The following is a 14,965-nucleotide window of genomic DNA, read 5'->3' as shown; positions in this document are numbered from 1 at the left end:
TTTTCATGAAGGCTCCAACCCTGCAAACATTTGAGCACATTTCTAACTTTACACCTCTGGGTAGTCTCATTCAGTTCAACAGGAATACTCACATAATCACATGCAGGATGGGGGGCCTTAGATTTTATTAGGGCAAAGTCTTACTGCAGTCAATGGGGCTTTGGCTTGATCACTAATTTTAGGATTTGTGAGTATCTTTACAGATAGAATGGGGAACACAACTGAGTGGTATAAAGATTTTTATCAGTGAGTGTGGGAAAGTCCATTAATTAGCTGAAGTCCAAAGGCCCTTGTGCTCTTCACCAAATGGGACCTAAATTCTGCAACAAGAGCCCTTGGTTTCTGGGGCACCTCAGTGCAGCTGATTATGGAAATTCTGTGGGAGCTTCATATAAGTTCCCAAATTGATATTTTAAAAAAATGTAATGTGAACATGGATGTTATATTCAGTATCACTTCCCTTATATTTTACTAACATGGTAAAATACTGGAAGCCACTGGAACCTCATTTACACTAGGGCTCTCACTTGTGCTTATACCAGTTTAGCTGAACTGGTCCTAGCACTGGTGGGAATTTTTTTGCTAAAATTCCTTAGTGTAGGCAGTGGAAGATGTACAAGTGTGGCTTTTACTAGCCTGAGACTTTGAGAGTATGTTCAAATGTTTTTTCTTTGTGTTTCTTCTCTCTCATACAAACAGTGTTTAAATGAAGTTATAAATTGTTCTTCACTGCTAATGTTGAAGAACAAATTCCAATAGAACATCCTAGGAGTAGAGAACATCTTGACCTTTGGAGGAGGAAAAAACAGGTGGGTTTATCTGTGTAGGGAACCTAAGCCATATTTGGATTTAGACTTGAGTAACTTTAGTTGGCCAAATGTTTAATGAAAGTTCGATTACTAGGAGATGTTTGAAGCAGCTTTCTGGTTCGTAGGCAAAAGGTTATTAGAATAAGGTCATCCACTTGCCATAGACTTTGCCCCACCTCTTAGAGTTCTTTTCCCAGCGTCTTAACTCACTGTCACGAGGATGTGTGGGAATGTGTGGATAAGTAAACACTGACAAGTTATCAATTATATTTAAACAATGAAAACAGTGATGTCTTTGGCCTAAGTGAAAGTCTGTCTATCCTCAACACATGGTACTTTCTTGTATCCTGTTTTCAAGAGACATTCATTTGTGGTTATTGTTAAAGACATGCACACGCTAACCTGGAATCTTTGATGTGACTTCAAGATCAAGATGACAGGTCATTGGCTCACATCAAATTACAACTACCAGCCTCTAACATCTAATTGGCCTGTGAAGATATTGACGTATCCCCTGAGGCGGAGCAAGGACATTGATCACTACAAAAGACTAAACTTTGTAGACAGAAAGGGAGGGAGGTGATCTATTGCATCAACAAGGACACCCAGAGTTGTTATATCCTGTTTTCTTCCCTGGACTGGCCATCCAAAGAACAAGAGGTGAAAGACTGACCATCTGCTAAGCCAAGCCTGAAGTCTACAACTAAGAGAGAGGAGAGACCAAACTCTCCCTCCCCCACATGCAAAAAATCTTCATTTCATCCTAATGATACCAGTAAATATCAACTTAGTTCCAAACTAATACCAATCATATGAACTGAAGACTTTAAGTATGTGTGAAAATCCTTCTGCAGAGCAATTGAAGAACACTAGAATAGCTCCAGGTTCCATTAGTACAAGTGTGTGTGTGTGTCTTTCTTTCTCTTTGTTTGCCACTAACTGTTCCCCAAAGTAGACACTACACCCCTTAGTCTGTTACCTACTCAGCAAGAGATCTCTGGGTTAAATGAGTGTCGTTCTAAGGAGTATGGGATTCTAGAAATAATTTTGTATTTGTGCCAGACTGCCAGAAAGATATGAACATTGTCTTCAAGTGGGGTGGGGAAACAGATTAAGTAAACCACAGTTTGATGTAGTTTCTGTGAACAGTAAAACTCAACAAGAGAAGGCCAAAGGAGGAAGTTACTAGGAAATCAGCAAAATTGCTGAAATCAAGGGGAACAGTTTATCCCCTTATCCTTCCTGTGACATACTAAGATAATTGTTTTCCTTAATTTATCATTTGATTTAGTTACTTACTGTAGTAATTGACAAGCCAGATAAATTAAACCATCAATGTATTGCTTATACTTTAATTATAATCTTGATTTGATTATTGCATTTTTATTGTAAACTTGGTGATAAGTTAAATTAGCTAGTGACATTTTGCTTAAACTCACATTTGTTTGCTAACTGCATGCTTAATCTTTTAATAAATGGATAAAAGATCTGCTGGAATGGTTTATCTCCCAAAACTTCAACACAAACAAAGTAATGTATGTAGAGATAAAAGGTGAAGCTATTAAAATAATTCCTGAACCATCATAAATTTTAATTATTTAAAATAACACCCAATTATCCCTCCAACTGGGTCTTTAAAGAAAGCAAGAGGCAGTTGGGAGGGGGGAGGTCTTGAGAGTGGTATCTGTCTCTAACCATAGAGATAACACAACCAGTAGATGGTAGAAGTGGTTTTGTGCTGACAAAAAATGAGAATTCTGACAATGGCTCATTGTTACAGTACTTACAGTCTTGGCTCAAAACTCTCAGTAACATGCACTATACTAATAAGCCACATTCTTTCGGTCTTTCTAGCCACCTTCACATTTCTAATCCTCTTTGGGCCACTCTCTCAGCATTTCAAGGTGCTCTGGACTTTTCTTTTCTTTCTACATCTTTTATGGTTAGGGATGACTGGAAAACAAGAATTCCATTTTCATGGAAAATGTTTGAGATGTTGGGATTTGTTTTCATTCCAATGTGGAATGAAACAGACATTTCAGAAATGTTGAATGAAAAGTTGAGGGGGAGAGGCTAACTACCCTCACCCTCCAAGATTGGAACAGGGACTTCAACATTGGTATCTCACATTTCAGGTGAGTACCTTACCTACTCAGACCCTTGGCTATTCTGGTCCTTTCCTCTAGCTCTCTGATTTAGAACAGGTTTCAGAGTAACAGCCGTGTTAGTCTGTATTCGCAAAAAGAAAAGGAGTACTTGTGGCACCTTAGAGACTAACCAATTTATTAGAGCATGAGCTTTCGTGAGCTACAGCTCACTTCATCAGATGAAGTGAGCTGTAGCTCACGAAAGCTCATGCTCTAATAAATTGGTTAGTCTCTAAGGTGCCACAAGTACTCCTTTTCTTTTTGATTTAGAACAGAAATTCTGTCCTGAACTTGAGAAAGTTTCTGTTTCCTGACTATTTGAATCCTCACTTGAACTTTCCTTTTGACACTGAGAATTTGTTCAGAAAACCTAATTATTCTGGGTATTCTATTCGCTTTCCTGACGTATCTGGGATACCTTCTCTGCTGCACTCCACCAGAGACATGGGAAATCTTCAGAAGAAAATAGTAATGAATTTTCCCTCTCCTTGTGGAATATTGTCTGGGTATTTCTTATGCTATATAACATATTTCTATTAAATTAAATATATTATTATATAATGTCAGAATCCACAGAAATCTAGGGAGAGAAAAGGTTTGCCAAATTCTAGAAAATGTTACATGACAAGCTTTTTTAATGACCTATTTTTCAGATCTTGCAAATGAGATGCATAATCTGTGAATTCAACAAGAACAGTAATGCCATGTTAGCAAACTCCCCTAGACATCAGTGAATTCAATCAAATTATAAAATATCCAGCAGTAAAGCGGAAGATCCAGTGATACACCTAATCACAAGCTTCCACTCCTAAGGCATTCAAGGGGCTGTGTATTCCATAGTGGTGTTTGCTGATGCATCGGATTTTGTTACTGCACAGCTTCCCTGGAAAGGTGATTCACCCTATGGAAGGTGCAGCAGTGAAACTAAGAAATTTCATGTAACATTTGCTGGGTTGCAAGAGCCTGATCTAATGCTTGTTGAAGTCAGTGGGCTTGGATCAGGCCCTAAGTGAGATGCTGGCTTTTAAACGCAACAGCAAAGGGGAGACAAGGCCTTCTTTTAATGCCAAGAAAGCAGCAGTAGGGGAAACCTAGTATCTTTCGAGCAGAGGGAGAATGGCAATAGTGTCCTTTGGCTAATGGAATGCCAAAGCATCCATTCTGGGGAGGACATAGAGGGGCATGAACATACTGCCTTGTCTCTGGCAAAGTATTTATTTTTTAGTTTGCCTTTGCCAATATTTAAATAGCTGTATCCTAGACTCTCTGGTATAGTTCACACTTTTACTGCTGATATTATTTGAAGACCATTTACTTAAATGGCTGGGTTGGCAGAACAACAATTCAGTTTATATGGTGAAGGCTCTCCCTGCAATGGAAAATCCAGTCTGTCTATGAAAGCCATCATTCTGGAGAAAAAGCTAAAACTGCGTTAAGACCTAAAATGAAAGGATCAGCAATATTGTTGCAATAGTAATTTTCCAGTGTCCCTAACACACTCGCTTTCAGTGATATTATCTGGGCACCTTTTAACAATCTGATCTTCAGTATCAGTCTCAGAGTCAAAGTATCTGGGTGCAAAGGGAAAAAACACACATTTAAAAATATCCCCTTACAATACACTGGTGAGATTTTTTTTTTAATTATGAAAAGTACAATAGTAGTTATATATCTTGGACATTTCTAATTACACTTTTTGAAATACCAAAAAGGCTCAGGTGACATTCAGGCTGTCCAAATGTGATTTTTGTTTTTATATTAAACTTTTAAAAGTCATGCACAAATATGACTGACATTGGGGAAAATCAATTTGTCTTGTGGGGAAAAGTGAGTTTGTTTGGCATTTTTTATTGATTTATTTTCTAATTAAATTTTAGTCTTAGTCAAATGTGTGTCAGAGTTTTGTCCACTATGATTTGCAAAGGCTGGTTACAAACCGGTTAAATGCTAACAGATTTTTTAAAGATATAAGTATTACCATGGACTACTGTTATAACCTATCACTAAACTATTTACAAGATCCCAGCTTTTCTGAAGGATAATTTCTATGCAAAAAGTGAAATATTAATTTACAAATTCTTTTTCTGTATTATTTCTACATGTTTTAATTTAGATCTCTTCATTTCAAGCACATACACATATCTATCTGCTCCACACTTTCCCCATACATGAGTTAAGATGTTTTTCTGCTGCTTACCTTGTGAGAAATTTCTTGGTTATTAGTAGCTTAGAACATTACAGATGGATTCTAGACTGTTGTTGAATGTTATAGCCCAGAGAGCTTCCTTTGAAATTGATATTCTTTTCGTTTGTTTGTTTTTGAAGACCAAAAACATAGATGTGGAACAGCTGGCACTCTGAACACAATTCATAGTTCTGTGAATGTGAATGCTGGGATCACTGAGCCCAAACTATATATGAAGAGTTTGGTCAGCTGGTGATGGAATGGTGCCCCTAGCCAGAATTATCATGCAATTATTTTAGTCATTGGCTTCTAACAAAGCCATGTCCCAAGGCTCAGGATGTACTTCAATGCTTTATAACGTCCCTGCTAATTATTTTCTTCAAATCCACAAAGGCTATGCCTCCTTGCTGATCCGATTCATAAATGAAAGTTTATTTTGTAAAATGCATAAATAACCTCCCTTTACTGTGCTAAAGATTCATATGTTTTCTTTACATTCCATTAGTTTCCATGAGAATCAATGTGAGTGATCAATCGGTCATGTCCGATTTCACAGTCTGTTGCCTACTGAGTTAAGGGCAACAAAAATGATTAGGGGTCTGGAACACATGACTTATGAGGAGAGGCTGAGGGAACTGGGATTGTTTAGTCTACAGAAGAGAAGAATGAGGGGGGATTTGATAGCTGCTTTTAACTACCTGAGAGGTGGATCCAAAGAGGATGGATCTAGACTATTCTCAGTGATAGCAGATGACAGAACAAGGAGTAATGGTCTCAGGTTGCAGTGGGGGAGGTTTAGGTTGGATATTAGGAAAAACTTTTTCACTAGGAGGGTGGTGAAACACTGGAATGCGTTACCTAGGGAGGTGGTGGAATCCCCTTCCTTAAAAGTTAAGGTCCCCCAGGCTTTACAAAGCCCTGGCTGGGATGATATAGTTAGGGATTGGTCCTGCTCTGAGCAGGGGGTTGGACTAGATGACCTCCAGAGGTCCCTTCCAACTCTGATATTCTATGATTCTAAATTGGCATCTGGTAGGGGGATACTTTGAAACTATAGGCGGTTGAACGTGGATATATATGAAAGTGGAAACTTGTAAAAGACTACATTTTCCCTGAAAGTTAACAAATTCTGATGCTGTGTTTGTGATCCAAAGAGACCCAGATTTTCAAAGATGCAGTGTAAGGTGCAAAGTTCACAATGGTTTTCTGTAGCATAGTATATTTGCTTTAGCACAGGGCTTCTCTTTTTTTTACCCCCCCCATAGAGTGGAATATTTCTTGAGAGAGATTATATGTGGATCACTTCCCACTTCACTTTCACAATCTCAGTTCCACAATGTCAGTAAGATTTTCCATGTATTTTTTTCTAACTGTGCTCTCTGTCACCATGACTGACTGTAAATGTTAATTAAATTCCTCACCTTTTGTCTTTAACTCCATTATCTCTTGTTTATTCCATTTCCTCTCCCCTCTCCAGCAGACGTAATATGACAGCCTTTCCCTACAATTACCCTGGACATAGATGCTGCATTTTTCAGCCATTCCTCATGAAGATACATTGGGCTTTTCTTGTTTTATTTAGTTGTACTACAGTAGCACCTAGAGGCCCCAACTCAGATCTAGGCTCCATTTCACTAGACATTATACAAACACATTATAAATCCCAAAGAGCTTGCAGTCTAAATAGCACTTCCTTTCTTCCATCATTTTTTTATCTGATATAGACACATGGAGAACTGAGCCAGAGCATATGTTTTCATGGCAGAGTTAACTCGAGTGATTGGCATCTAGGTTAGCCTAGCCTGGGTGTGACCAGTCACACTGTAAGGCCATACCCGGGTTACTACATCCTCATTGGTATGGGGGACTTCTGGGAGTGTATCCCATGGTTCCTTGTGTTCTGGTAAACTGAGCAGCAATATGATTTTTTCCTAATGAATCGTGGGAGAACTTGGCAGGACTTCTGGGCACATGGGGAAATTGTGAGAAGCCACTGGAGGACTGTCAGCATTCAAGTGATTTAGCCTGCATCCTCACTCCAAAGGGAACAGTTTACCAACCCGCAAGGGAAAGCAGCACCTAACCTCTAGCCCAGGGGTCAGCAACCTTCAGCATGTAGCCCATCAGGGTAATCCTCTGGTGGGCTGTGAGACATTTTGTTTACGTTTACATCCCTGCTGCCCATGGCTTCCTGCAGCTCCCATTGGCTGGGAACTGCGAACCGTGGCCACTGGGAGCTGCGGGGGGCCATGCCTGTGGATGCTCAACATAAACAAAATGGCTCACTGCCTGTCAGCGGATTACCCTAATGGGCCATGTGCCGAAGGTTGCCGACCCCTGGTCTAGCCCATAATCCCAGCCAGACCAGATAACCCAGGTTTAAAGCACCATCAAACTTGGGTGAGGGGGGGTTGTGTGTGAATGGGAGGAGGTTTAAGGTTTAGTGATTGGCCCAAGGAAATCTGTGGTTGAGCTGGGGACTGAACCCCGATTTCCTGACTGAATTCCAGTAGCTTGTGGTCACTAGTGCTGAACTTCCTTATTGTGATGATTTGGGGAATCTGTTTATGTACAACTGATGAATTCTCTGTGGGATTATGAATTCTCTGGATGTTTCTTTATCAAGCTACAAACCACATTTTGAATGTGCAGCTTGTTTGTCCTCTGTTGTCCTTTTACTTCCCCATGGGACTGGAATTCCAAGGAGTAGTGATACACAGGGCTAACAATAGAAGGTTGTTAAATCTGGATGGTCCTCTATTTAAAAGAAGCATTCTAGACAAAAAACTAGCTTCCACCCAGGAGAACTGGTTCATCAGAGGAGCGTTCACCTGGCAACAAAGTCACCTGGTAGGTTCTGTGATCACGTGATTAGGCAGCTCATGGCGTCACCTGACAAAAGGGGATGGAGAGTATAAAAAAGAGGGTCTCTGAGAAGCCACACACTCTCTGTTTTGGAGGAGAAGCCTGACTCTGTCCTGAAGATCCAATACCTGAAGAACTTTCCAGAGTAGTGAGGAAACCAAGGCAGGGAAAATGCATGTAGGTATGTTTATTTTGCCTAAATCTCTTTCTTTCAGGCTTAGCAAAGAGCAATGAGGTTTTTAGACTCCTGTGCAAAGTACAGCCATGTGTATGTTTTGCTGGAGTTTATCATGTACCCAATAACAGGTGAACTGTAAACCAGAAGGCTCATGCCTACGGTGGGATTCTGGGGAATGTGTAATAGCTGCTGGGGAGGCTTGGGGGAGATGGCATGAGCTTCAAGACCTAGGCAATTGGACCACTGGGAGTCCTCATTGCCAAGAGGAGGAATCAGGCATGAGGTCTGTACCTAGCATGCCTGCCTAGAGGGCCAAAGCCAGGAACAATGCCTAAATTCTTCCCAGCTTCAGCAGGCTCAGGGCACATGTGATTCAGCATTAGGATCCCCTTAGAGCACTCTGGTGAGTGTCAAGCAGGGGAGCGTGACCAGATCTTTGATTGTTATCAATCAGAAAGAAGTGGATCCTGGATAGTTTCTTCCCTGGTTGGCCCACTACTTTATGGATTGTGAAACTGTCCCCTATGAAACAAAACATTTACAAAGAAGGTGCAGGAGTTGCAAGAGAATATTTTAAATGAGACAAACGCATCCTGAACAACTCTACTGCTGATCGTACTACCCAAAGCAGAATCCTGTAACTAAGCCACAATACACTAAGAAACAGTGTTCTCACTCTGATGCTCATCTTCCTGGGTGAAGACAACTTCCCTTTCCATAGAGCTGTGGAAATGTAAACATCTGTAAAGGGGCAACTTATTTACACTGATCTTTTTCTTCCTGCCCCATCTGTAGCCCCACTGGCAACCTTGTGGGATCTCTTCCATCTATAGCCTGCTAATATCCAGAAACAAAGGAACCTGTAGTTTCGCTGTGCCCCACCTTGGCACCTCCTCCACCGGTAACTCTGACCACATCAAGGAGGGTGAGAGTCGCTACTCATGGCTGATATCCTATTTAGGAAGTAATTTTGTGACTGAGGTTGGTGGTGTCTAGAAGGTGAGAGTTTCACTTGGCAAAAATAACTTCATCAAAGTCCCCAGACCCAGCTCTTCTGTGACAGCACTGGGATGTGCCTTTAAAAATAGTGCTCCCAGAAAATATATCATTGTTTGGTTCAGGACTTAAGGATGATGATGATGATATAGGGACGTGGAGAGTACTCCAGACTACTGTACCCCTTTCAGGAGTCTGATTTGTCTTGTGTACCCGCAAGTTTCACCTCACTTAAAAACTACTTGTTTACAAAATCAGACATAAAAATACAAAAGTGTCATAGCACACTATTACTGAAAAATTGCTAACTTTCTCACTTTCACCATATAATTATAAAATAAATCAATTGGAATATAAACTGTACTTACATTTCAGTGTACAGTATATAGAGCAGTATGAACAGGTCATTGTATGAAATTTTAGTTTGTACTGACTTCACTATTGTTTTTATGTAGCCTGTTGTAAAACTAGGCAAATATCTAACTGAGTTACTGTAACCCCTGGAAGACCTCTGCATGCTCCTGGTTGAGAATCACTGCATAGGGTAGTTTTGTTTGGGGGTAGAAGGAAGCCGGGTTTGACTGTAGGACAGACAGAGATGTTAGCATATTTCTCTCTCTCTGTCATTAGGCTTTTCTGGGTTTATTTTTTGTGAAAGGTTTCCTGGGTTATAAGGGATAAAGTTTCATCTTGGGATTTGTAGTGTGTGTGTGGCAAAATGATAGAAAATCACCTCCACTTACATTATGATAGAAAATCATAACCACTTAGATGACTATTCAAGGTCAGGAATGGGTGATAAGCAGGAGGTGGCAGAGTTGGGCACATCTACAGCTTCTTCACCATCTCACTGAATGAGTCTGTCTGGGGGAATCTGTTCAAGGAAATAGGAGTCTCATTGTCTTTAGAGCTTGTACTGAGAGAGCAAAATAAAGGTTATATGCCCTTCACAACTATAAAAAGTGAAGAATTTGTTGATGTGGGGAAATTATGTACCAGTTAGTCAGGCCTGGTCTACACTAGGAAATTAGGGCGGTAAAACTATGTTGCTCAGGGATGTGAAAAATCCACATCCCTGGGTGACCAGTTAAACCGACTTAACCCCTGGTGTAGACAGCACTAGGTTGATGAGAGAATTCTCCCATCATCCTAACTACGGCCTCTCGGAGGATTGGAGTATGCTGGTGGGAGAAGCCCCCCTGTTCACATAGGTAGCAACTGCACTGAAGAACTACAGCGGCACAGCTGCAGCACTTTTAGTGTAGGCAAGCGCTCAATCTCTTCTTCCCTGTTCTACAGTAGAAGCTGCTGCATTTTATACAATACCCGGCAGCAAGTGATAAGGGAGTTGCTAATCACTCTTTCTTTTATATAATATGTCCATGCTCTACCCACCTCCCTTAGAGTACTTTGAGGCCATTTGATCACCAAAAAAAACCAAAAAAAAACGTGTGATGGACTGATAAAACTATACTAAACCCAGCACTTGGAAGAGAAGATGGTGATCAGAGCAGTCAGCATGGATTCACCAAGGGCAAGTCATGCTGGACTAACCTGATTGCCTTCTATGATGAGATAACTGGATGTGGGGAAAGCGGTGGCTATGATATACCATGACTTTAGCAAAGTTTTTCATACGGTCTCCCACAGTATGCTTGCCAGCAAGTTAAAGAAGTATGGGCTGGATGAATGGACTATAAGGTGGATAGAAAGCTGGCTAGATCATCGGGCTCAACGGGTAGTGCTGAATGGCTCAACGTCTAGTTGGCAGCTGGTACCAAGTGGAGTGCCTCAGGGGTCAGTCCTGGGACCGGTTTTGTTCAACATCTTCATTAATGATCTGGATGATGGGATGGATTGCACCCTCAATAAGTTTACAGATGGCACTAATCTGGGAGGAGAGGTAGATACACTGGAAGGTAGGGATAGGGTCCAGAGTTTCCCTTGTCTTTCTCTTTCCCAGCTTTCACCTGAACATCTTTACCTGGTGCTGTTGTAGCAAACTAAGGCAGTGGATGTACATTAAATAGCAGACTGGCACAAACATCTACTGTAGTCTTCTTCAGCAACTGCTAGAAGGTCCAACTGCTAGTGGTAAATGAATGTTAGACTACTTACATCCATTTGCTGCTGTTGTCTGTAGATGCCAGCCCACTCTGTCAAAGATAAACACCCCTCTACCAAGACTGCCTGATAGGTGGCCTGTGTAAAATTCATGTCCACACAAGGGTGCCAGTGGAAGGGGGTAAAGTATGGGGCTTTGTTGTGGGGCCCTGATAGTGTCTTGGCAAGTGAGAGATGGGAAAATAGAGAACCAGGGTTGCAAGATATGAGTTAGGGGGCTTGATTTTTATCTAGGGTGGAGGCTTGGGAGATGTTTTGGGGAACGTGTCATTGTGGCATTGTTATCTCACCCACTCTTCCAAACCCCTATTTAAACCACCGTCCTGATGCTTCTCTATTGAGTGCTGCCTCAACACATCATCAGCGCCATAGCCGCCGCCAATCAAGAGATAAGGTAAGGTTGCAAAACAAGAGCTATGCTTTAAACCACCAGGTAGGAATATATATATAATTTTTTAATATTACAATGGGTGTTCTATAGTTTAGTCTTACAGCCACTATAGCTTTAAATTTAACTTGAGGTAATGTGTACTAAAATTCTGACTTGAAGCTGTTGTAACAGATTGGCCAGCTAATGCCAGCAAGGGCAAATAGTACTAAAACCTTTTTGTTTTTTTGGAGCCAGGAATGACCTGGATTAGGTGCCTACTTCTCTCTGAGGGATGAGGCTTAGGCCATACCCCTTTCCTGGCATTTCCTCCTGGCTAACACAGCCAACTCCCTGCCTCAGCATGAGTCTTCTGTGAATCCCCTTTGTAGGTGCCTAACTCTTTCCATGCAATGTATGGCACCTACCACTTGGTGGCAGGGCCTCTTAAATTTAGGCATTGGAATTCTCCTCCTAAATTCCCCCTGTGCTTAACTCACCGAACCCATCTTGACTCTGGTGGCCACTGAGAAAGGAACAGAGAGCTGGATTGGGAAGGAGAGGCACCACGACTATACTCTTACAACAAAAAATATATAAAGCTTTCTCAAGGGCTGTGACTGAGGCTGACAACCTCTCCACCTGAGCCTTTATAAATAAGGACAACAAATTACTGTGGACAGCCTTCATCTGCTACTAGTCCCTTCATTTGCATGCTGTGATAGTTTTGCAATAGCCTTTGCAAATAAATAGATCAGTACCAGTCCTTTATGATTATGCGCACTGCCTTCTCCTGCAGACTGCTATCCATTGGCCACATTTGATTTGTTTTCTGCTGAGATGTTGATATAATCTTGAGTTCCTTGAATCCTATCACTTATGGCTCTAGCCTGCAGTTGACTGTGGTTGCTTACAGTAGTGACTTTATGGACAGGAATGGTCAGTGCTACATTTAGAGAGGGAAGACTACCAACCATTCTTAAACAGGTGGAGGTCTAATCTCAAGAAACCCACTTCTGCTGCTGAACTGCGTGTTCCTTGCTGCTCAATTTCATATCTATATATAGGGAAGCTGAGAATTCCCTAAATTTAATTCCAGGTGCCTTGGACCCTACAGTAGGTTCCAAGTTTCCTTTATAAGGAAGACTGCATTTTAATCATGATCCATCTCAAGCTGGCTTTAGGTTGTCAGCTGTCTAGAAGTTTTTGATACAAATGAACATGGGTTGTTGGTTTGGTAACTAACTAGTAGCTGAAGAAGTGCCTTCTACGTCCAGTCATAACTTCCAAATGACAAACTATTACATTCCACATCCACTGCTGATGCTATCTCTCAAGGTTCTGTCCTATCTTCACTTATAGTAATAGGGAAGGTTTCTTAATGAGATCATTACTACACATTAGAGCATCACAATGATATACAACTAACTTTGCTACTGAGCCCATGAGACATATTGGGGAAATGCCTGAATTTTTTATTTTCACTGTTCAAGTCTGTATTACTGCCTACCTAAATGCAGTGTGTTAAATCAAAAGAGGCTGTAAAGCAGTGGGTAAGGAGCCAAGCAGGAAGTGTTGAATAATGACATTGGCTGATCAGTAACCCAGCTTCAAGGGCACTAAGACAACAATGTCTTGGACAGCAGCTGGTAGGTTAGGATGTTTTACTCTACCCAAGGCTAAGCCTGAGATCAGAAGACCCTCACTATTTTTTGAAAAAAGCTCCTGGCAGAAAGGGAGAGGGGTAAGTGGTCAGAATGGTGAGCTAGGCTGTATCAGTGAAAAAGCAGAAGACTGACTGAGCTACTCTATAAACGATGTAGACTGGGGAATAAGCCAACTCCACCTAAACTATTGCTGAAGAGGTTAAGCTTAGTTAAATGAATATGGATGTAGGTGGGATTTTTTTGTTTATTTGAAAAACACTTCTCTGAGCTGTGTACACCTCTGGGGAAAAATAAATCATACTTTGTTTTAAAGAAGCTGTTTCTATAACACTACAAATATGTTGCCTCTGACTTCCAAAGGGAACTCCTTGCAGACGCTGACCCCAATTGGACCTGCTCTATTAGTCCCGCTTGGTACACAGGAGGTTGCAACCCAGAGACTTGATCAGAGTGTGGATGGATTGTGCAATCTCACCCCAAAGAAAAGTGGAGGCACAGACCTGCCACGTGAAAGGAGTACACTTAGGGTATGTCTACACTGCAATTCAACACCCACAGCTGGCCTGTGTTCACTGACTAGGACCCAAGGGGAGAAGGTCCCTTCAGCTTGAGCATCTACACCACAGTTAAACAGCTCCTTAGCCCAAGACCCATGTGACTGAGCTGAGTAGGCTGACAGGCATTTAATTGCAACGTAGACCTCCCTTAGAGGACAAGGGCTTCAGTATGGGCAACCTACCCAGAGACCATGCCTACAAGTGGAATTTCTGATTTGGAAAACTCCTTAATGCTATTGCCAACTAAATGTATTCATTTCTACTTAACAGAATGGTTCAGCTCTGTCTATATGATGTGGCTTGTGTCTCCATGCTCCTACCTGCTGGAAGGATTTACTCCTAAATAGCAAGTTAGGTTAAGATTTTTTTTTTTTTTTTTTGGAGAGGAGGGAGGGAGGGAAGTTACTAGATTATCTGCTTTCCATGGAAAACCATCTTCCTCATGTGGTACTAAGTCTAGATGTTAATCTCACAGCAGCAACACACACACTTTGGAAAGAGGGAGGGGAACTATGTAATTCTCAAATATTTTAAGAAACACTTGAGTTTGTTTTTAAGGAGGGTCCAGTTTCCCATCTATTCATTTTGTAGACACATAAATGTTTAATACATTAATAGTTCACTTCAAAATAAGCCAATACATAATTCAAGTAACCAGAGTGCTGGCTAAGCACTTTCATGTTTATTGTTCATGTGGAGGAAAGAGAAGAACTTTCCCAACATCCTCATTATTTATAGAAGCAACTTAAATGCTGCTGCATAGCAGTTGCAGTTGCCACACCATTAACCAATAGTTATTCAGAGAAGTTGTTTTCATTTACATGAGGTTTTACAAGTTTGTACTGTATATAAACCTACAGTCTTTTTGCATATATGGTATCAAAATTCTTAATGAAGAAATAAATTACAAACAATGGTACAAAATACTTCAAGCCAACATTTGATCAACAAGAACGTAAGTGTGAACTTTACAAAGTTTTATTATTTTTTGCATTGCTCTTATAGTAAGCAAACTAATAGTTTATACAAAATAAACTTGGAATTTTACATAGTTAAAAATCTTTGGCTAA

This window comes from Lepidochelys olivacea, assembly GCF_965140295.1.
Source record: "Lepidochelys olivacea isolate rLepOli2 genome assembly, chromosome: 3".
Taxonomy (NCBI): domain Eukaryota; kingdom Metazoa; phylum Chordata; order Testudines; family Cheloniidae; genus Lepidochelys; species Lepidochelys olivacea.
This window is presented reverse-complemented; position numbering follows the sequence as displayed.